The following is a 23,288-nucleotide window of genomic DNA, read 5'->3' on the forward strand; positions in this document are numbered from 1 at the left end:
TAGAAGATATCTGTACAAATCATCATGGTTTTAATTTCACAAAAATATTATTGAGAAGTTTTGACATAAGGCTACAGATGGAGAATATTGTTTCCAGTGACCACAACCATTGCCAATTAAGCAGTTTTTCAGGAATTTTTAAAGGAAGAAAGCAGATCTTAGAGGGTGGGAATTCCAGACCATGTTCCCTTGGAGTCTATAGAAACAGTAACACAGGTGAACTCAAAATTAAACACATCATTGAGAGTCTGAACTACAATGAGTTATTGAGATATGAAAGGGTGTGTGGTGCAGGGAGATAGGAATGATTACAGCCAGGAATTAATTCAAAGGTGTGAAAGTAAATTGTTGTTGCTTACAAATGGGAGTCTTTTGATTGATCAGCAAGTTTTGGTGCAAGTGAGCACTTCGGCAGTAGAGTTTTCAATATTCTTGAGATTATCGGGAGGGTGAATGTGGGATGCTGGCCAGGAGTGGGTTTAGATAATGAAATCTAGAGTTAACAAAAGGAATGAATGAGAGTTTCAGCAAATGAGCTGAGACGGTGGTGAGGTCAGGTGATATCACTGAAGTTGAAATAGTGGTCTTGGAGGGGGTCTGGCCTGTCATCCTCACCTCATTCAGCTGTTTGTCAGTTTGTGAATCAAGTCTGTAACAAGCTCAGGAACTGAGTGGCCCTGGCAGAACCCAAACTGGGCATCACTGAGCAGGTTATTGCTGAGCAGTTGCTTGACAGCACTGTTGATGACACCTTCCATCACCTCACTGCTGAGCGAGTGTGGACTGATGGAGGGCAATTGGCTGAGTTGGATCTGCCCTGTGTTTTTGTGTTGGAACATCCCTGAGCAATATTCCACAAAGTCAGGAGGTGCCAGTGCTGGAACAGTACTTGTCTTGTTGGGCAGCAGTTTCTGGAGCACAGCCAACAGTATTATTGCCAGAATATTGGCAGGGCCCATACCTTTACACTACTTATTTCAAATCAGATCAAGAAATGGATGAGTTTTAAACCAAGTCGATTCATATCTGTGATGTCAGGGACCAATGGAGAAGGCTCATCCACTTGGCACTGCTGGCTGAAAATCGCTGCTAATGCTGTCCTCTTATCTGTTGCATGAATGTGTGAGACCCCTCCATCGGTAAGGGTGGGGATATCTGTGATGCTTCCTCCAGTGAGTTGTTTAATTGTCCATCACTATTCTTGACTCGGTGTGGCAGAACTGCAGAACTCCGATCTAACCTATTGGCTATGGGATCACTTAGTTCTATTTGGTGTTGCTTGTGCTGTTTGGCATGCAGGTTTGGTAGCTGCACCAGGTTGGCACCTCATTTTCAGGTATGCCTTGTACTGCTCCTGACATGCCCTCCTGCATTCACTATTGAACCAGGGTTGATTCCCCTGGCTTGATGTTAATGGTTGAGTGGGGGATATCAGGCCATGAGATTTCAGATTAGGCTGGAGTACAGTTCTGCTGCTGTCGTTGGCACACAGTGAGACAGAGGTTGCAGGGTCAAGAGGGCTGATTGTGTGGTTGTATTTGCTAGTGCATTGGTAGATGTAATGTGGTCCATCCAGTTTCATTCCTTTGTTGAGACTGTGCAGTGATTAATTCAATGAGTGATTTGATGGGCCACTGTCGGGTTTCTTTCCCTCAAGGACATGGTCAATGGCAGAAAAACATCCCCAATGGTTCCATGGCAAACAGGAGATTCTTCATTCCATTTGTTTTTCTTGAATTCAGAGCCACCCTCTACCGATTTGGGATTCAAACCTGAACTTCAGTTGTATATTTTAATATTCTTGATAAATGATAAATACGACAGGTTTGTTCACTTATTTTCAGAATCACTATCACAGGCTTTGTTTATTGTTTTGGAGATAAAAACACTGTCCATTATCCTGTCTCCTCCATCCTCCCCTCCAACAACAAGAGTGAGGAGCACATGGAGTTTCTCTGTCCATAACATTGAGATAATCCAATCAGCTGCCTCTGCTTCTTTCCTCCCTCTCCACTAGCCCACCGAGCCACACAGCCTCACAAGGGTGCTCCTCATTTTAGTCCTAAACTTGCATTTCCTCGAGTCCCCTTTCAAGCCTTATTAGAGGTCATCTTGACCATTTACCCTAGTGTAGCTAAATCATGGACATTCCAAATCTGTCTAATCCTCCTGCTTGTCACCGCCCTCCCTCCCTCCACCCCCCCCCCCACCCCCCCACCCCCACCAACCTTGCAATTCACAGATATTGTTCCATGATCTGTCTGTCTGTCTTTTCTGGTTATGTCCTTCTCTCCCATTCTGCTAAAACCTTATATTTGACCTCACCATCATTGGAAAATCCTGCTCCATCTCTATTCTCCCTTTCCTTTCTGAATTCATTGTATTTGGTGTCCCTCCAGGATCTGTCCTTGGTTCATCCTGTTTCTCACCTGCACACTGCCAGGAGGTAACATCGCCCAAAAGCACAGTGTTAGGTTTCCCATGTACACTGGCAATGCCCGGCTCCCCCTCCCCATCATCCCTCTCCATTACTCCACTATTACTCAGTTATCAAACTGCTTACCACGCTTCAATTAGCTGCAATTCACTCCAATGAAACACTGTAATTGTTAAACCCATTGCCTTCAGTTGTTATTCCAAATTCATTTCCCTTACTGCTGTGTCCCTCCCTCTCACTGGGAAGTGTCTGAGGCAGAACGACACTCTTCACAATATTGCTCTCATATCTGACCCCAAGGTGACCATCTGATCAGACATCTACACAATCACAAACACCACAAATTCCAATTTCTAAAACGTTGCTTGTCTCCTCCTCACCCCAGCTCCATTGCTACTGAAACCCTAACCTGTGTCGGTGTTGCCTTAAACTTGACAAATCTGAAACAGAACCCTTGATTCCGCGACTGACCCAGAATCTGGTTCAAGACTCACCCGTAATGGGACACATCCTCTCCATATTTACCCTGTCAAACCTTGACAGAATCCTGTATGTTTCAAAGAGATCACCTCTCATACTCAGTGGACTTTGGAAGAATATTCCCAACTTATTCAGCCTTTGCTTACAGGATAATCCCTTCAAAACAGGGATCATCCCAATGGATCTTCTCTGAAATGCCTCCAATAAACTGCTCTATTTCATGAACTAAAGGGACCAAATCTGTTCACGTTACTCCAGATGTGGTCTCACTTGCCATTTGTTTAGTTGCCCTAAGGTATATACTACAAACTCTTATATTGCAAACTCTTTGAAATAAGGGACAGCATTCCATTCCCTTTCCTGATTCCATGCTGTAACTGTGTGCTCGCTTTCTGTGTTTCCTGCTCATTTTCCCCCAGTCCCTTTGTGGTGCAGCTTTCTACAGTTTATCCCGAGTTATACTCCATTTGCCAACTTGTTGCCCAGGTTTCCTGTGAATATCTCTCTGTAATCTGTTTATGATCCTTTTGGAACTTTCCTGTTATGCCTTTTCTAAAAGACTTCCCCCCCCCCCCCCCCCTCATTATTCGAAACATGTCCTGGGAGCACTGGGCAGTGGGAAGCATGCGCAGTTGCTATCTTTCAGGGATACTCTGTTTCATGACCGGGAGGAGCTTGTTGCCCATTGGTCAGAATGGAGACAACTTGCCCATCGAGCTGCATGAGCCTTTCACACCCCATGTCTTATTGAGGAGGCACAGCGGCAGAATGGAAGGAAAGAAAAGGAAGCAAATCCTGCTCTCCATATCTCACTGAATCTTGGAACATTCTGTCCCATGTTCAGTCACATGAAGTCCCAAGGTGGAAACTCATAGAAACCTACATAGATTTGCCCTTGAAGTGCCTGCTAACCTCCACCAGGGGTAATGTGTACAGTCCTCCTGGGCCAGGAGGAGGGAATTGTATGAGTTTCAAACTTGAACTGACAGTGACGGATTTTATAAACTTGTATTACAGACAGATATTCAGATGGTAATCTCAGTCGTTGTAACGCCAAACTCTGACAGAATTACTCAATACATCAGGCCCTGGATATTCATATTGTGTGAGAGTATTGTGTTCTAGATCAATACCATTTGCTGAATAAAAGTTCTCCTTTGAATCAAACCATCCTCTCAATAGATCTTCCCAAATCTTCAACATGTGTCCTGTAATCCTTGTATATTGAGCTGAAGGGTCTAAAGTTTATTATAATGTGTAACTTTTGTAAACCGCTTTGTCACAACTCCCCAAATTTCCTTTGCTACAAGGAGAACACACTCAGTTTCCCCAAACCGCTGATTCCCCAATGTCTGTTTGCTCTCTATAAGGTACACATCAGGGTTGTGTTGGAACATTCTCCACTTGCCTGCATCAGTGCACTCCCCCCCCCCCCCCCCCCCCCCAACAATATTAAAGAAAGTGAACATCCTACAGGATAAAGCACTGTACCTGAGTGGTTTCCCATCCACCACCTTCAGCATTCCCTTTCCCCACCCTCGAGGCACAGTGGCATCACTGTGTAAAAGATCAAGTCAGCATTGTCCTACCCGACCTTAGGACTGCTCTCTCATTAGAGATGTCTGGTAGTGGTTAACCTGAATATTACCACAGCACAGGCAAGGGGGGAGGTTGAAAATGAGAGTCCATTAATTGCAGATGGTTATTCTTGATGTGTATTAGCAACACACATGTCACGTGAACAATTAATGTTAAAAAAGCCCCACACATTCTGCAACTAAAATCCCCCATTCCTTGAACCATCCTGGTCAATCTCCTGTGCCCCGTCTCAGGGACCCTGCCATCATTCAACAATGTGTGGGCGATCTGTGGTTCACACAGACCTAGCTGCTCTGAACCCTGTGGGTGATAGCATCGAGCAACAGTTGCACTAAACCTCTCTGTCTGGAAGAGAGTGAGAGACAGAAATCCTGAAGGCATTTAAAATCTATTTAGGAACACACTTGCAAGGCCAAGGCTGACAGGTCTATGGGCTCTGTGTTGGAAAATGGGATTAAAATAGTTAGCTGAGAGATTTCTTTCCAGCATAAATCCAATGGACCACAAAACCGTTTTCTGTCATGTAGACCACAGACGCGTAATATAGGAAAATGACCAGCCACAATAGAAACCAGGTCAGAGAAGGTGATATTAGAATAGATGATACGTGATTGATTAATGTTTTTTGGAGGAAAATGTGACAGGTTAAGTGGGACATTGTGGAGCTCTGGGTGCAGGAATCTGAAATAAAAATGGGTTATCCTGAAGGCTGGAATTAAAGAAAGGCACATCACAGAGATTTGAGAGGGTGGACAAGATTAAAGATAGAAAGTGTGTTGAGACTGGAGGAGATTAGTGGTTGGAGGATGTTGCAGAGATAGTGATAGTTCTGAGGCTAGAGAGGAATTATAGAGATAAGGATGAGTTGTTCCCTTTCCCAACCCGACCTCTTTACTGATGATGATTGTTTCTCTGTCCTCATCTGCCATTGCCTCCATAGGCCTGCGACAATGAGAGTACACAGATAGTATGTTCCCGTTAAGGCCAAGGCTGGGAGGCGTCGAGAATGCTGCATGACCTGAGAAATTGAGGCTCTGGTCAAGAAAATGAAGGAAGGATATGGCAGGTACAGACCCCACTGTGTTTGTGTGAGTCCGTAAAGGACTATAAGGGCAGTAGGAGTATACTCGTGGGAAACCAGGAGGCAAAAAAGGGGACATGAGATAGCTTTGGGAAATAGGTTTAAAGAGGTTCTACAAATACACTAAAGACATAAGAATAACTAGGCAGAGAATAGTGACCCTCGAAGATCAACAAGACTGTCAATGGAACAGCAGGAGGTGGGAGAGATTCTGTATGTATTTCATGTCAGTTTTTACTGAAAGGGGATATGGAAGTTAGAGATGTTGGAGAAATAAATAGTGATAACTTGGCAAGTGTACATATTACAGAGGAGGTGGTACTGGATGTCTTAAAATGCATAAAGGTGGATAAATCCCTGGAATCTGATCAGGTGTATCCCAGAACTTTGTGGGTAATTAGGGACGCTTTTGCTGAGCCCCTCGCTGCGATATTTGTATCATCGATCGCCACAGAACTGGCTCAAAGGCAGAAGACAGAGGGTGGTGATGGAGGGTTGCTGGAAGATGGGTGCCATTATTTGAGAAAGGTGGTAAGGAAAAGCCAGGGAACTATAGACCGTTGAGCCTGAAGTCAGTGGCAGAGAAGTTGTTGGAACGATTCTCCGGGACAGGATTTACATGTCATTGGAAAAGCAAGAAATTATTAGGGAGAGTCAGCATGGCTTTTGCATTGAAATCATTAACTTGGACTTGAGAAAGACACAAGGTTTCACACAACACACTGGTTAGCAGGTTCAGTACCATAGAATTCTGGCGGAACTAGCTGTTTGGATACAGAATTGGCTGGAAGGTCAGCACAGAAACAGAGACCCGTCGGTCCAACCAGTACATGCTGAGCAGATATCCCAATGCAATCTAGTCCCCCCTGTCAGCACCCGGCCCATATCCTTCCTATTCATATACACATGAAGATGCCTTTTAAATGTTGTAATCGTAATGGCCTCCTCCCACTTCCTCTGGCAGCTCATTCCATACACGTACCACCCTCTGTGTGAAAACGTTGCCTCTCAATTCTCTTTAAAGGCTTTCCCCTCATACCATAAACCTATGCCCTCTTGTGCTGGGATCCCCGATGCCAGGGAAAAGACTTTGTCTATTTATCCTATCCATCCACCTCATGTTTTTATATACATAGATAAGATCACTTCTCAGCCTCTGACGCTGCAGAGAAAACTGCCCCAGTCTATTCAACCTCTGTTCAACCCCCAGCCTAGCTCAAATCCTCCAACCCTGGCATCGTTCTTGTAAATTTTTTCTGAACCCTTTCAAGTTTCACAACATCCTTCCAATAGGAAGGAGACCAGATTTGTACGCAACGTTCCAAAAGTGGCCTAACCAATGTCCTGTACAGCCGCAACATGACCTCACAACTCCTGTACTCAATATTTTGTCCAATAAAGGAAAGCATACCAAATGTCGCCTTCGCTATCCTATCTACCTGCACTCCAAGGTCTCTTTGTTCAGTCACATCCCTCAGGACCTTACCATTCAGTGTATAAGTCCTGCTAAGATTTGCTTTCCCAAAATGCCACTCCTCAACCCATTTACCCATCTGATCAAGATCCCATTGTACTCTGAGGTAATCTTTTTCACTGTCCACTACACCTCCAGATTTGGTGTCTTCTCATTAACAATACCTCCGATGTTCACATCCAAGTAATTGATATAAATGACGAAATGTAGTGGATCCAGCACTGATCCTTGTGACACTCCACTACTCACAGGCCTCCAGTCTAAAAAGCAACCCTCCATCACCACCCTCTGTCTTCTGCCTTTGAGCCAGTTCTGTATCCAAATGGTTAGATCTCCCTGTATGCCATGAGCTCTAACCTTGCTGAGCAGTCAGTGTCATAGTGGAGGGTGCTTTTTGTACTGGAAGCCTGTGATGAGCAATATGCTGTCAGGCTGGGTACTGGGTCCACTGATTTTTGCCATTTATATAAATGATTTCTATGTGAATATAGGAGCTATGGTTAGTAGGTTTACAATAGACACCAAAATTGGAGGTGCAATGGACAGCAGAGTTACCTGAGAGTACAATGAGACTCCGATCAAATGGGCTGAGGGGTGGAAGATGCAGCTTAATTTAGATAAATGTGAGGCTCTTCATTTTGGAAAAGCAAATCAGGGCAGGATTTTTACACGTAATGGGAAGGTCCTGGGGAGTGTTGCTGAACAAAGAGATCTTGGAGTGCAGGTTCATAGTTCCTTGAAAGTGGAATCATAGATAGGCAGGGTAGTGAAGAAAGTGTTTGGTGTACTTGCCTTTATTGGTCTGTGCATTGAGTACAGGAGTTGTGACGTCATTTTGCGGCTGTACAGGACACTCATTCAGCCACTTCTGGAATTCTGCTCTCAGTCCTGGTCTCCCGCTCTCGGAATGATATTGTGAAACTTGAAAGGATTCAGAAAAGATGCAAAGATGTTGCCAGGGTTGAGGGATTGAGATATAGGGAGAGGCTGAATAGACTGAGGCTGTTTTCACTGGAGAATCGGATGCTGAGAGGTGACCATAGAGATTGATAAAATCGTTAGGGCCATGGATAGGGTAAACAGCCAGGGTCTTATTCCTGTTTAGGTGAGTCCAAAACTAGAAAACACAGGTGTGAGGGAAAAGATTGAAAAGGGATATTAAGGGCAAAGTTTCAAGCTGAATGTAGTATGTGTATGGAATGAGCTGCCAGAGAAAGTGTGGAGGCCGGTACAGTTACAACATTTAAAAGGCATCTCATTGGATATGTGATTGGGAAAGGTTTAGAAGGCTATGGGCCAAGTGCCTGGATTATGGGACGAGATTAATTTAGGATATCTAGTCGGCATGGACAAGTTGGACTGAAGGGTCTGTTTCTGTGCTGTACATCTCTGGCACTAATAAATTAAAATTTAGATTTCTCTTTTATGGAGAGTTAGCAGGTCAGACAATTCTCCTTGGGGCTGAGAAGGATAAGCAGTGATTTCGACCAGGAGTTGATTTGTTTCCAGGGTATTTCATTTACAGAGAGACAGAGTGAGAAATTTTTAACGTCACAATTTTGAGTAACTATTTTCAGGTAACTGGCAAATAATGCAAAGAAAAATGTGAAGATTATTTTACTCAGTAAGTTCTGAGCATCTGGAACAGTTTGACCGACAGCTGGATGCAGATTCCGTAGTTATTGTCAAAACAAATTTGAAATTTAACATTTTTAAGGAAGGATTTGGAGGGCTCTGTCCAAATGGGAGGTGAGTTGGGACTGACTGGGACCATCTCCAGAGGGAGAGAGTACAGCCCCAATGGGCAGAATAGCCTCCAGTCCCTGTGCTCTGTGATACTGACTTATTCACTGTGAAAGATGAAGCTCATCACAGGGCAGAGCCGTAGGGATGTACAGCATGAAAATATACCCTTTGGTTAAACTGGTCCATGCTGACCAATATGCCAACCTAATCTAGTCCCATTTGCCAACACTTGGCACATATCAGTCTACACCCTTCCTATTCATATACCCATCCAAATGCCAAATGGTTTAATTGTACCAACATCCTCCACTTCCCGACAGAAGATTCCATACACGCACCAACCTCAGTGGGGGAAAGAAAATTGCCCCTCCGATCCATTTTAAATTCTTCCCCTCTCATCTTAAACCTACACCCTCTCATTCTGGACTCCCCGACCCCAGGGAAATGACCTTGTCTATTTATCCTACCCAGGCTCCTCATGGTTTTATAAACCTCTATGAGGTCACCCCTCAGCCTCTGATGCACCTGGGAGGATCCCACCACTCAGGTCACAATGGGGCCTGGCTGATTGTCACAGCTTCAGACCAATAGGAGAGTTGGCATGATCCTCCAGCCAATGGGTGTGAATGAGGGGTGGGTCCAGCAGGCCAACACATGACCATCAGCTTTGCAGGCGCAGTGTCACTGTGAGGGGGGACTGAATGTGAAGGAGTGGGAGAGAGATGGAGTTAGTGTGGACTGGGAAGGTTGATAAACACTGTTTCAGTCTGCTGGACCTGAATTAGATACTCCGGGTAAATTAGAACCAAAAGAACTGCGGATGCTGTAAATCACCCACAACTACCAGAAGGTGCTGGAAAAGCTCAGCAGATCTGGCAGCATCTGTGAAAAGAAATCCGTTCGCATTTTCGATCCAGTGATGCTTCCTCAGGAACTGATGTTACTGAGAAAAAAAAGTCTGTTTTTATGCAGAAGGTAGGGGTTAAGGAGTAAATGATAAGTGGGGATAGAGTCCAAAGAGAGAGATAAGAGCATTTGGACAAAGGAGTGAATAACGATCTGACGGGGGGAGGGTGAATAGCTGTTTATGGGGACTGTTAGTGGCTAACCATAGGTAGTGTGTAATGGCAGGCTACGTAATAACAAGGCTAGGTATGTGGGGTAGGGGGCAAAGACACTAGGATATGGGAGAGTTCAGGACCTAAAATTATTGAATTTGATGTTGAAACCAGAGGGTTGCAGGGTCCCCGAGTGGGAGATGAGGTGTTGTTCTTCCAGTTTGCGTTAAAGTGTGGCTCTGGAAAAGCACAGCAGATCAGGCAGCATCCAAGGAGCAGGAGAGTTGACGTATTGGGCATGTCAGCACTTCATCAGAAATGTGGGTGGTGGAATACGGCTGAGAGATAAATAGGGAGGGGTGTTTGGTGTTGGGGGGAAGGGAGCTAGAGAGGCAATAGTTGGTTGTAGATGGAGGGTCGTGGTGAGAGGGTGGAATGGAAGATGGGAAGGTGGGACTGTTCAAGAGGCCAGTGCCGAGTTGGAGGGTTGAATCTGAGATCAGTTGGGGAGTGGGAGATGAGGAAACCTTGATGCTGCGTTGTTGAAAGTTCCCAAGGTGGAAGATGAGGTGTTCTTCCTCCAGGTGTCGGGTGGCTCGGATTTGGGATGGAGGGCTTGCATGTCCTTGGCAGGGTGGTGGCGGATGGGGTGGGGGGTAGCCGAAGTGGTCGGCAACAGGGCAGTGGGGTTGGTTGGTGCATGTGTCCCAGAAATGTTCCCTGAAATATTCCACAATTTGGCGTCCTGAGAGCAAGGGACACAATAGGTGAGGTGTTTGGGTGGGCAGGGAAATCTCTGCTGGATGTAGGAGGATCAAGTGGTGCCTTGGATGGAGGTGAGGGGAAGGTGTGGGCACAGGTTTTCCACCTCTTGCAGTGGCAAGCGAAGGTGCTTGGAGTGGAGGGTGGGTTGGTGGGGACCGTGGATCTAACGTGGAAGTCACAGAAGGTATGGTCTCTGTGGAATGCTGAAAGGGTTGGGGAGGGAAATATATCTCAGGTGGTTGGATCTGATGGTGGAAAGAGCAGAGGATGATGTGTTGTATATGGATGGAAGGTGAGGATGGTGGGATTCCATCTTTGTTGCATTTGGAGGGGTGGGGTTCAAGGGCAGTGGTGTGGGAAGTGGAGGAGATACACTGGAGGGCATTGTTGACCACATGTGAGGGGAAATTGCAGTGCTTGAAATAGGAAGCCATTTGGTATGTTCTGAAGTGTTCTTCCAGCTTGCATCAAACTTCACTGGAGCACTGCAGTAAGCATGAGACAGAGATGTTGGACAGGGAACAGTCTTGTGTGTTAAAGAGCAGGCAACTGGAAGCTCAAGGTCTTTTTTGCAGGCACAATGTAGATCATCAGCCACCATTTCCACCACCGCCACTGAGATGCGAGAAGGTTCCTGTCTCCTCCATTAACAGCTTTCCACCTTCCCACTCCTTTATCTTTCCAAATGTTCCTGTGTCTCTTTGTGCTCTGTCCCCACCTATTATTTACTCTTTAACCCCTATCTCCTATAGTCCAAAGATCTGTAGGTGAGGTGAATTGGCCCAGCTAAGTTTCCCGTAGTGTTCAGGGATGTGTATTAGTTCGGGGAAATGGAGAGTAATAGAATAGGAGAATGGGTCTGGGTGGGATAAACTTCGGAGGGTGGGTTTGGAATTGTTGGGCCAAAGGGCCTGTTTCCTGAAGGGATTCTAATTTTCCCAGCTGTCATCGGTTCTGAGGAAGGGTCACTGGACCCGCGATAACCCATGGTGTGTGCAGGAGGTGGAAAGGGGAGAGTGGCAGCAGAAACCAGATGAAATGTATCAGTGTAGACTGGGAGGGTTTAGTTACACTCTGGGCAGGTCGTTAGTCTGAATTAGAAACTCTTGGTCCCACGTTTGCAGCAAAGGGGAAGATGGCTTGGGCCTCAGGCAGTGAGAGGCCCTGGGTTATAGCCACCATCTTTATTTGGGGCAAGGTACAGCAAGGAGCATGCACGTGTCCTCTTCCTGGGTGGGGGCGGGGTGATTTGAAGAGGAGCATTTACACATCAAACACATACCAAGAGAAGTGTTTGTCTTCACTATTCATCTTGCACTGACTGTGAGCTTTGTTTTGTGAATTCAGTTTATAGGATATTAATTGAGGATAATTGAGACTGGGATCTCAATAAACAAGTTTCTACAGTCAGCGGAGTCATCAGGATCTGAATATCATTGGGATTTAACTGTGGGAAAAGTTTGTTCTGTCTGTGGGAAAATATCCTCAATATTTTTGTCAACCACAAGCAGAACGATGTTCAAGTTCATGGTTGGATCACCCTTGGGGTATGTGTTCAATTCTTGGCCCTGTAGCTGTGGAAGGAGGTATTGGCCTGAGAGAGAGCACAGATTTATCCAAATTACACCTCGTCTTTTTGCAGGAACTGTCAGATTTAGTCTCACTCATCCACTTTGTAATGTTAATCTGTAAACTCCCTACTTCCAATTCTCTGCAAATTTTTCGTGGACTCAAATTCCAGCACCATTTCAGGTGGAAGGTTCCAGATTCTGACAACTGTCTGATCGTTCAGAAACTGGTAAAGTCCATTTTGACTCTGGGGTTACAAAGGGATGAATTGAAAGATGCAGTGCTGGTCCTGAGCTCCCATTGAGATGCATTAGAACAGTACAGGAGGCTGAGAGAAGAGTAAGTGTGAGCAGACAATGAAAATGACAGGGCTGCACTGTTAGTGCTGCTTGGCTCAATGAGAGTGTTTTGGAGTTGGGTGTAAATAGTGAGGTGAGACAGGGAGAAGGTGAAGCTGAAACTCAGTTTTAGTTCAGGCCTTTCAGAAATTCACAGTCCCAATGGGAATAGTCAATCTGTCAGTAATACCTGCGGAGTATTTAAGTTTTTAAAGTATGACATATCAGCTGAAGTAAAGATTTTTTTTGTTATTATAATGGACATGTTTGAAGTGAAGGAAGGTTACTCACTCATTTAAATTCTCTTAATGGGAGTAACTAGATGAATGTAGAGAGACGTTGTGACAGGAGCCCTCAGACCTGTGGTGTGCTCCTCTTGCACAATGTGGGAAATAAGGGCCGCTTCCAGTGTCCCTGACGGCTATTTGTGCAGGAAAGGTTCCCATCTGCAGCTACTGGGAAACTGCTTTTCAGAGCTCGAGCTGAGAGTGGACTCACTGTGGAGCATCTGCAATACTGAGAATGTTATGGACAGCACATTTAGTGAGTTAGTCACCCTGCAGGTGGGGGTTACACAGGCAGAAAGGCTCAGGAAGTGAGTACAGGAGTCCCCCGTTGTTATCCCCTTCTCATACAGATACTGTATACCACTTGGGATTCTGTAAGGGCGGGAATGGGTGGGGTGGCTTCTCGGGAAATCAGCATCAGCCAGGTTCATGACACCACAGAGAGCTCTGCTGATCAGAACAAGAGGAATGAGAGTGGCAGGGCTATAGTGACAGGGGATTCAATAATCAGGGGTACAGCCAGGCACTTCTGTGCCCACAGACATGAATCGAGGATGGTATGTAATCTCCCTGGTGCCAAGATCCGTGATATCATGGAGCAGCTGCAGGATATTCTGGAGCTGGAGGGTAAACAGGCCGTGGTCGTGCAACACACAGATACCAAGGACATCGCTAAACAGAGGGATGAGGGCCTGAAAGCTGGACATAGGGAGAGCAGAGATGCATTAAAATGTAGCTCCTGAAATGTAATAATGTCAGACTTACTCCCAGTGCCATGTGCTAATGAGAGCAGGAATGAGAAGGTAGATCAGCTGGATGTGTGGCTGGGGAAATGGTGTACCAGAGAAGGGTTTTGATTCTTCAGGCACTGGGACTGTTTCTGAGTGGGACCTATACCAGCCTGACCGGTTACCCCTGGGCAGAGCTGAGACAAATCTAGTGGGGGCTTTTGCCAGTTCTATTGGTGAGTTTGTAACTCGTCTGGCAGGGGGATGGGAACGAAAGTGTAGGCTTAGATGGGTCAGATTCAGGACAGGGAATGGGGGGTAGAATATTAGTGATGTAGTTAGTGGCTCAGAAAGCCAAAGGAAAGGAGGATTAAACGAAGATTGAGTCCCTCTTCAGCCATCAGTCCTGACATCCCGGGAATGTGAGTCAACAAAATATGGAGCTGTATACATGTCTATGACTCTGTGCTTCAGCAAAATGGTGGAAATCTGCAAAAATAACAAAGTGCTGGAGATCCTCAGCAGGTCAGGCAGCATCTGAAATGGTGACAGATGCAGGAAACATTGCAGCCTTGAAGAAGTGTTTAGATGATCACACCAAGCAGGACAATATCAGTTACACGCTGAGTCCCAGAACGTGGGACTAGCATAAATAGGTGCTTGATGACCAGCATGAATACGATGGGGCTGGAAAGGTGACGTTTCGGGTCAGGGCTATTTATCAAGACTGACAAAGGGTCCGGATCCAAAACATCAACCTTCCTGCTCCTCTGATGCTGCCTGACCTGCTGCACCTCCCCAGGTCCACATTGTACAGACTCTGACTTCCAGCATCTGCAGTCCTTAACTATCTTCACATCCCAGGACTCATCTGGTGATCCTCCTTTACACTCTCCTGGTTATTGAGAGATCCTTCCTTGGAAAAGGGGAACAAAGGTGTATACAGTACTCCAGCTGTGGTCTCACCAAGGCCCTTCCAGAAAGGGATCCCTGTCCCCATCTTATCCATAATGGTCATCCAGCACACATGCCTGGTGTGATCATCTCAACACTTCTTCAAGGCTGCAATGTTTCCTGCATCTGTCACCATTTCAGATGCTGCCAGACCTGCTGAGGATCTCCAGCACTTTCTGTTTTCTCTGTTATAGAGGATTGAGAAATTCAAATTGAACTTCATGTTACTGGATCCGTGCCGATCTGAATATCATTGGCCTTATCATCTGGATGGAAAGGTGTTCATTCTGTCCATGGGTGAATATTTCAAATGTCCGTGTGACTGGAAAAAAGTACTGAGACAGCGAAGTCCATGTTAGCGTGGGGACTGTGGAGAGAGATTTCATTGGTTTTTGTAAGTATAAACAATCATGGCACATCTCCCTGGAACAGGTAAGCCACAGATTGGTTTTGTATGAAGACAATTAACCATGAAACCAGAAAGACAAAAGGATTCCTACATCATGGAAAAAGCAATGAAAATGGGATTGTTGTAATGGAGTGAATTATCAATCATTGATTGTAATCCATTGGTGTTGTCACATCGGTTCCAGCACCGTAGGGAAACACGGGAAATGTGATGAATGCAGTGTCAGTTTAAGTTATTCAACTGGAAAGGTGAAGAAGAAATTTACAAGGATGATGCCAGGTCTCAGGGGTCTGAGGTACAGGGAGAGGTTGGACAAGCGAGGACTTTTTTGTTTAGAGCAGAGGAAACCGAGGGGGAATATTTTATAGAAGTGTATAAAACCATGAGAGGCATGGGTAAGGTGAATGCACTCGGTCTTTTTCCCAGGGACTCGAGGATTGGAGGGCATCAGATTAAAGTTAGAGGAGAAAGAATACATGGGAAACTGAGGGGCAACTGTTCTACAGAAAGGTGGTATGTATATGGAATGAGCTGCCAGTGGAAGTGGTTCAGGCAGGAACACTCTCAACAGGTAAAAGACATTTGGACAAATACATGGATAGGAAAGGGTCAGAAGCAAATGGGCCAAGTGCAGGGAAATGGGGTTAGCGTGGATGGACATTCTGGTCGGCATGGGCCAGTTTGGGCCAAAGGGCCTGTCTCTGCTGTAGGATTCTATAACTCTAAGTGCATTTGCTATTTCTCCCCCTAACTCTGTTGGTATCCTGGGATGTATTCCATCGGGGCAAGGAGACTTGTTTACCTTTAGCTCCATTAGCTTGCCCAGCTCTAACTCTCACGATAATGGTTATTATCGAGGTCCTCACCTTCCTCAGTCTCCTTATCAATTACTAATATGTTCTTCGTATCCTCCACTGTGAAGACTGACTGCTGTGTACTCATATTCCTGAACCCTGCTGAATAGGAATAACTCGGCACAGAACTCTGAGAGGTCTTCTTTGAGTCTTTATTGATGAGACATGGCAGTTACCTGGATAGTGTACATACAAAACACCTTCAGGCAGCATCAGGTAACTCCCCACCTGTCCGATGTACAGCTCCCATTCTTATAACTTTGTGGTTTGGGACTTTGAATAGAGACTGTCTCTCAGTATTCTCTCCATGGCAACGGCAGTTAGAAAGTCAAGTTCAGTTCAGCACTTTGTGGTTAAACCACACACCCATCCCCCACGGCCCTGTGGCTCCCTCATGTATCTGACAGATGCTTCAGTTTCAAAGTGGTATCTATCAGATTCTGATGTGGAGAAGCCGGTGTTGAGCTGGGGTGGACAAAGTTTAAAAACCACACATCACCAGGTTATAGTCCAACAGGTTTATTTGGAAGTACAAGCTTTTGGCGTGTGCTGTGATTTTTAACTTGATCAGGATTATCTCTATGGTAACAGTTAAGTACTTCAGCAATTACAGAGGCCATATGTTCCCCACACAATAGGTTCCCCTCTAGCAGGGTAAACTGCTATTCTGGCCCTGGGGATAGCTACTCATCACTTTTCTCCCCCAATCCCATCTCGCTTTCTGTTGAGCTTGGAAGTTTTTCTAATCTCCTTGGTCTTTGCCAATTTGTATGCCTTCTATTTCAGTTTGATAGACTCCCTTATTTCCTGAGCCACCCACGGCAGATTACTCCTTTTCCTACAGTCCTTCCTTTTCACTGATATATACTTTTGCTGAGCACTTAGAAAAATTGCTTTGATATTCCTCCACTGTCCGTCAACTTTCCCACCATAAAGTCTTTGTTTCCAGTCTACATTAGCCAACTCCTGCCTCATCCTATTGTAGTCTCCTTTAATATAAGCACAGGATCTTGGGAGTGGATCTAATCTTCCAGCTTTCCATCTGTGTTCTAAGTTCAACCAGACTTATCAGAATTCTTTTATCAGATTACGAGGTGAGGCGATGTTTCCTGGGTGTTTTGGTTTTCATTGTCAGAGACCTTGGCTTTGTAATAAAGTACAGGATAGATATTCACAACAGAGTATTCTGGACGGTGTGAATGTACGACACAATCTAAAACCATAAATCATTGTCTCCCTTCAGTTTAAAATTACAAAATCATTATCTCCTTCATGCTTCCTCACTATCTAAGCTTGGAATGCTAATCCACCTGACTATCTGTCATTTTCTGAAAATCTCCTTTCGTGAAGTTGGTGAGTTTTGGATTCGGCTTTCCAGTTATTACCGTAAGAAGATAAGCCCTGGACACAGGAGAGGCAATGCAGCCCTTCGAACCAGCTCCACCATTTAATACGGTGATGATTGAGCTCACCTCAGTCTCAGCTGGATTTTCCTGCCTGCTCTCTCTCACGCTTCAACTCATTGCAATTAAAAATCTGTATCTCTTCATTAAATTGGCTCATTGTCCTGGCATCCACCGCATTTTCAATAGGGAATTCCACAGATTCACAACACGTTGAGACAAGGACATTCTTCCTCATGAGAATAGAATAGAGTCCCTATAGTGCAGAAACAGGGTGTTCATCCATCGATTCCACACCAACCCTATGATGAGCATCCCATTCAGACCCACCCATTCCCTGTAACCCTGCATTTCCCGTGCCTAATTGCCTAACCAGCACATGCATGGACCCTGTGAGCAATTTGGCATGACCAATCCACCTAACCTGCACATCTTTGGACTGTGGGAGGAAACTGGAGCACCGAACAAAACCATGCAGACATGGGGAGAATGTGTAAACTCCACACAGTTGCCTAACGCTGGAATCAAACCCGGGTCCCTGACGCTGTGAGGCAGCAGTGCTAGCCACTGAGCCACCTCTGCTTAAAATCTGCTGCCCATTATTAACCTCCCCACCCCGCAATTGGCTGAATGTATATTCCTTACGTCAGAAATCGAGGTGTCTAAGCAGATGTCTCAGTAAATCTCAGTGACAGCCCACATGTCCTGTGTGTCTGAATAGATATCCTATAGACAACACCCTCCAGCCCACACTTTCTCTCACTTTCCAGGGACAGGTCTCCAGAGACTTCATGGGGACTACAACTCCCATAGTCCCTGAGGCAAGGACCACATGTGTGTGGGGAAACCCAGCACTGTACATGTACAGAATGTGGGCGGGTTTTGGAGCATGTTCTTTGAGTTAACTAGCGGAAAGTATTTCACACTGTGATTGGCAGGAGAAGGGACACATCTGTCTATAGTATTGATCAGTTGGGGGGGGTCAAAGTGACACTACGCTCAGATGGGACCAAGTTCCATTCGCAACTTGTCATAACACTGGGAATTGACCAATGGGAAACAAAGAAGAATCTGACCCATTCTCCCAGACTGAAGGTTCCTCTTCTGTCCAGGATCTGCCACCTCCCTTTCTGTTTCCTTTTGTTTCATTCTGCTGTTACATTATTGCCTTGCAGCAACTGAAGGGAAAGGAAGTGAACCCAGAAAGGGTGCAAAGTCTAACCAGGGACCGGAAGTGGTGGCATGGAATAGTTTATCAGTAACACCATGAGAATGTAGAGGGTGTACATTAGAGGTAGCAGAGTTAGAATGGTGGGAGAGAGTAAGTGGGCTGGAGGGTTACAGCTTTGGGGGAAGAAAGGGGAAAAGGGTATTCCAGAGAAACTAGAATTGTCTGTTCTGAATTTCTAATCTGTACATATTCCTTTATACAGGGTGCTAGATAGTGAAGATTTGCAGACTGAAATCTCAAAATCACGTGCAGATCGTGATTAAATTAAACAACATTTGAAGAACCAAAGATGGAGAATCACTCGGCCAAAATCCTGCAACACTCTCCCTCCCAGCATTGTCGGTCTCTCTGCGCCAAATGGACTGTGAATGGTTCAAGACAGCAGCTCACTATCATCTTCTCAAGGGTAACTAGAGATGGGGAATAAATGCTGGCTGAGCCAGTGATGCCCATATCCTGGAAACGGTTTCTACCTCCAGTTGCGGAAACCCAGTCGATGTTACTGCAGGATGATGAGGGACACTGAGTGCATCCTCCAGGAGGCAGCACCATCACATTACCCCTGCCTACACCCACACAGTAACACAGCAACTTCACTGGAACAAAAGGCAGTGAAGCCAAAGGAGGACTTCGACATAGTTCTTCAAGGTAAAGTCATGAAAGGGGATTGGAACACAGCAGGAACAGGAGATTGAGCTGGATGGTCAGCTGTTTCCCAATGAATGGCGGAGCAGGATTGAAAGGCTGAATGGCATCCTGCTGCTATCTCCCAGGTATGTATATAGTCATGGAGCCCGGGTAGGAAGAAGGGGGCAGGGATTCTCCAGGAGATTGCACCTCCACAACAGTTTTCAGTGAGGGATGGTTTGATGGATTTTATTTAACATTTATCTTTAACACAAGGTTTCTAAATTTTGGTTTTAAAATGTTGTAAGAGCTTGTTGCACAGCAAATAAAATTAAAGAAAATAACGTAAACTGTCTGAATATAACAGTTTTAAAGCTTTCAACCTCCTGTAAAACAAAATCCTGTAAAACAAATTCCCAGACACCATCACTTTCCAGTTACTCAAACTCCAGGGAAATGTTCCCTCCCTGTTTGAACCTTTGATTTGATTTAACAGTTTTTCAGTTCTCGTTCTGTGAGCTGTGAAGTGTTCTTTTTCCCCATTTCTCTGACCCAGAAATGTTATCACAGCAACCTTTCCACCATCAAGATCATCATTATGCCATTTTGCTTTTGGTTAACGTATAATCACCAGCAGTGCAAAAGTGAGGACTGCAGTTGCTGGAAACCAGAGCCTAGATTAGAGGGGTGCTGGAAAAGGGCTTTTGCCAAAACATTGATTTCCAGCTCCTCGGATCCTGCCTGACCTGCTGTGCTTTTCCAGCACCACTCTAATCTAGACATATCATCACAGCAGTAAACCATTTGTGTAACCAATAGAATATTTCAAAACAAAGCCATTACAGACCAAGCAAACCATTACAAGTGACAGAATGAGAAGGGACTAAATCAAAGTCGAGTTGTGGGGAGGGGGCAGCGGTGGAGATAAAGCACGTATATCCCCTACGGTGCCCACCTCTATCTAAAGTCATCAAGAGCATTGATGCACACCACATGCTCCTTCTCCTAGAACACCCTGCTGTGTAGCCTTTATCCTCAATCATAGAATAAAATCCCTACAGTGTGGAAGGAGAGCATTGGCCCTTCAAACTCCACCGACCATCCGAAGAACATCACGCCCAGAGCACTCTATCACTGTAACCCTGCATTTCCCATGGCTGATCCACCTAGTCTGCACAATCCTGGATACTGTGGACAAGTTAGCACGACTGATCCACCTGACCTGCACATCTCTGGGCTGTGGGAGGAAACCAGAGCATCTGGAGGGGACCCACACTATCCTGGGGAGAATGTGAGAACTCTACACAGGCCGTTGACCAAGGCTGGACTCCAACCTTGTAACTGATGCTGTGAAGCAGCCGTGCTACAGTCACAATTTAAATCAAAACTAATGATCCCTGCTCATTGTCACATTACTGTTTGTGGAGACTTACTGCCCAGAGAGACATCCTGAGGTTCAGAAAGTGGCAATATAAGTTCAGTCACCCCCAGCCGAGTTAATGTGGTTAACAACAACAACATCAATACTCCAACAGTGTCATCATGTACAAGGTCCACTCCTGACTCTGATGGGCAGTAACATCAGAATCAGAGTCCTGCAGTCCACATGGAGCAGGGGGGATGACCACTTCCCTGTGAGCACTCACTGGGCTCTCAATCGTGTTGAAGATGCAGCAAATCCCGAGTCTCACCGAGGGGTGAACAGCTCCTACCCAGTGTGAACCTCCTGGGGTCTCAGTGGGGCAGGATGAATCACTGAATCCCCTCTCCCACACTGACCATCTGAATGTCCTCTCCCCCTGTGTGGGCTCACTGGGGTCTCAGGGGGTCAGGATGAATCACTGAATCCCCTCTCACACACTGACCATCTGAATGTCCTCTCCCCCTGTATGGGCTCACTGGGGTCTCAGGGGGTCAGGATGAATCACTGAATCCCCTCTCCCACACTGACCATCTGAATGTCCTCTCCCCGTGTGTGGGCTCACTGGGGTCTCAGGGGGAGGGATGAATCACTGAATCCTCTCTCCCACACTGACCATCTGAATGTCCTCTCCCCCGTGTGTGGGCTCACTGGGGTCTCAGTGGGGCAGGATGAATCACTGAATCCCTTCTCCCACACTGACCACCTGTATGGCCTCTCCCCCTGTGTGGGCTCACTGGGGTCTCAGGGGGTCAGGATGAATCACTGAATCCCCTCTCCCACACTGACCATCTGAATCCCCCCTCCCCCCCCCTGTGTGGGCTCACTGGGGTCTCAGGGGGTCAGGATGAATCACTGAATCCTCTCTCCCACACTGACCATCTGAATGTCCTCTCCCCCGTGTGTGGGCTCACTGGGGTCTCAGGGGGTCAGGATGAATCACCGAATCCCCTCTCCCACACTGACCATCTGAATGTCCTCTCCCCCTGTGTGGGCTCACTGGGGTCTCAGGGGGTCAGGATGAATCACTGAATCCCCTCTCCCACACTGACCATCTGAATCCCCCCTCCCCCCCCTGTGTGGGCTCACTGGGGTCTCAGGGGGTCAGGATGAATCACTGAATCCCCTCTCCCAGACTGACCATCTGAATGTCCTCTCCCCCTGTGTGGGCTCACTGGGGTCTCAGGGGGTCAGGATGAATCACTGAATCCTCTCTCCCACACTGACCATCTGAATGGCCCCTCTCCCCCTGTGTGTGGGCTCACTGGGGATTCCACAGGTGCTGCATTTGAGTGAATCTCCCCCCACACTGGGAACAAGTGAATGACCTTTCCCCAGAGTGAGCTCGCTGGTGTTTCAGCAGGTCAGAGGACTGAGTGAATGCTTTCCCACACACAGAGCAGGTGAATGGCCTCTCCCCGATGGGAATGCACTAATGTCTCCACAGGTGAGAGATTTGAATGAATCCTTTCTCACAGATGGAGCAGGTGAAGGGTCTAAATCCACTGTGCCATCTCTGGTGCCTCAGCAGATTGTAAGATCGTGTAAATCCCTTCCCATACGTGGGGCAGGTGAACGGCCTCTCCGCAGTGTGACTGTGTCGGTGACTGTCCCAGTGGGGGTGGGGGGAGGGGTAAGTGAATTCCTAATTCTGATTGAGTACGTCCTCCTGTTTTGTCAGTTATTATTGACAATCTCATTCCCCTCGCACCAGAACCTATTCCAGTATTACAGAAACAGCAGAATGGTCAGCTACAGCTGGTCACCTGACTGATCACTGGACACGAATGGTTCACTCTCCGCAGATGCTGCCAGACCTACTGAATCTTTCCAGAAATTTCTGATTTTGTTTCTGATGTCTCAGCATTTGCAGATGTTTAGTTTTCCAATACTCATCTTGTCTGTTGCAGAGGAGTTCATTGATGAAATTAGAGGGGTTTGAAAGTTGTACGTTAGGTCACACATCAGCTATGATCATCATGAATGGCAGAGCAGAGTTGAGGGGCTGAATGGCTTCCTCCTGTTCCAATGAAAGTTATCCATCGGCAGCTTGTGGTAACATTTCCCCTCACTGCTCACTTCACCTCCATGTCGAACACACTGTTACTGACTGAACAAACCTCCTGTGTTTGAACTAAACCTGGTAATGTTCAGTGGCTCCCTCTCCTGCCACCCGGGTTTAACACTCATCATGGAATGCTGTCTTGTATTACTGCAGGAATGCCCACAAGGACTAATCCCTGGAGTCTGTATCCCCTGGGATCCACAATCACTGTTTATTTCCTTCTTCCTCTTTCATTCTGGCGAATGAACACTCGGTTTCAATCCAATCTCCTGTCATACTCTTCAACGTGCCCATGTGGTGGACCAGAGGCAGCTGGGATTTAATGAAGGGATGTGGGGATTAGGCGGAAACACGAGGAGAGGCGACAGCAAAGACAGTTCTCATTGTAACGGCAGAGTTTCTCCATGACCTAGTGAGTGGTGAGACACCTGAGTTTGTGGGGGAAGACATTCAATCAGGGATTTGGTAAGACACACAGACATTGACCTGTCCATCTGATTGTTAACTCAGATAGATAGAAAGAAAGATGCACATTTAGACAGCACCTTTGATGATCTGGGGCAATGAAACATGCTTCCAACCCAATGATTTCAACCACAAATCTCTGAAAACACAGACACAAAGCTTTCTACTTGTACCAGGCTGTCTCTGAGCCTCTTCTTTTCTTGAGAAAAGCGTTTTGAGCTTATCAGCATTTCCTGGTGATTATAACCGCTTTGTTCCTGTAAGATTTGTGACTGAACCTTTATTTTCCTGTTCCTTG

General features: G+C 46.1%; 1 long non-coding RNA gene across 3 annotated transcripts in view; it reads left to right on the forward strand.

Annotated features, from left to right (window-relative positions):
* Nucleotides 1-23,288, forward strand: part of LOC140458542 (uncharacterized) — a 69,199-nt gene that overhangs the window by 29,415 nt on the left and 16,496 nt on the right. For all 3 annotated transcript variants that reach the window (XR_011953507.1, XR_011953509.1, XR_011953508.1), the window contains exons 3-4: nt 5,457-5,582; nt 14,711-19,186. This is a non-coding gene — a long non-coding RNA (uncharacterized lncRNA). The remainder of the gene's footprint in view (nt 1-5,456; nt 5,583-14,710; nt 19,187-23,288) is intronic.

The sequence above is a fragment of the Chiloscyllium punctatum genome, chromosome 33, assembly GCF_047496795.1.
Source record: "Chiloscyllium punctatum isolate Juve2018m chromosome 33, sChiPun1.3, whole genome shotgun sequence".
In the NCBI taxonomy this organism is placed as follows: Eukaryota; Metazoa; Chordata; class Chondrichthyes; order Orectolobiformes; family Hemiscylliidae; genus Chiloscyllium; species Chiloscyllium punctatum.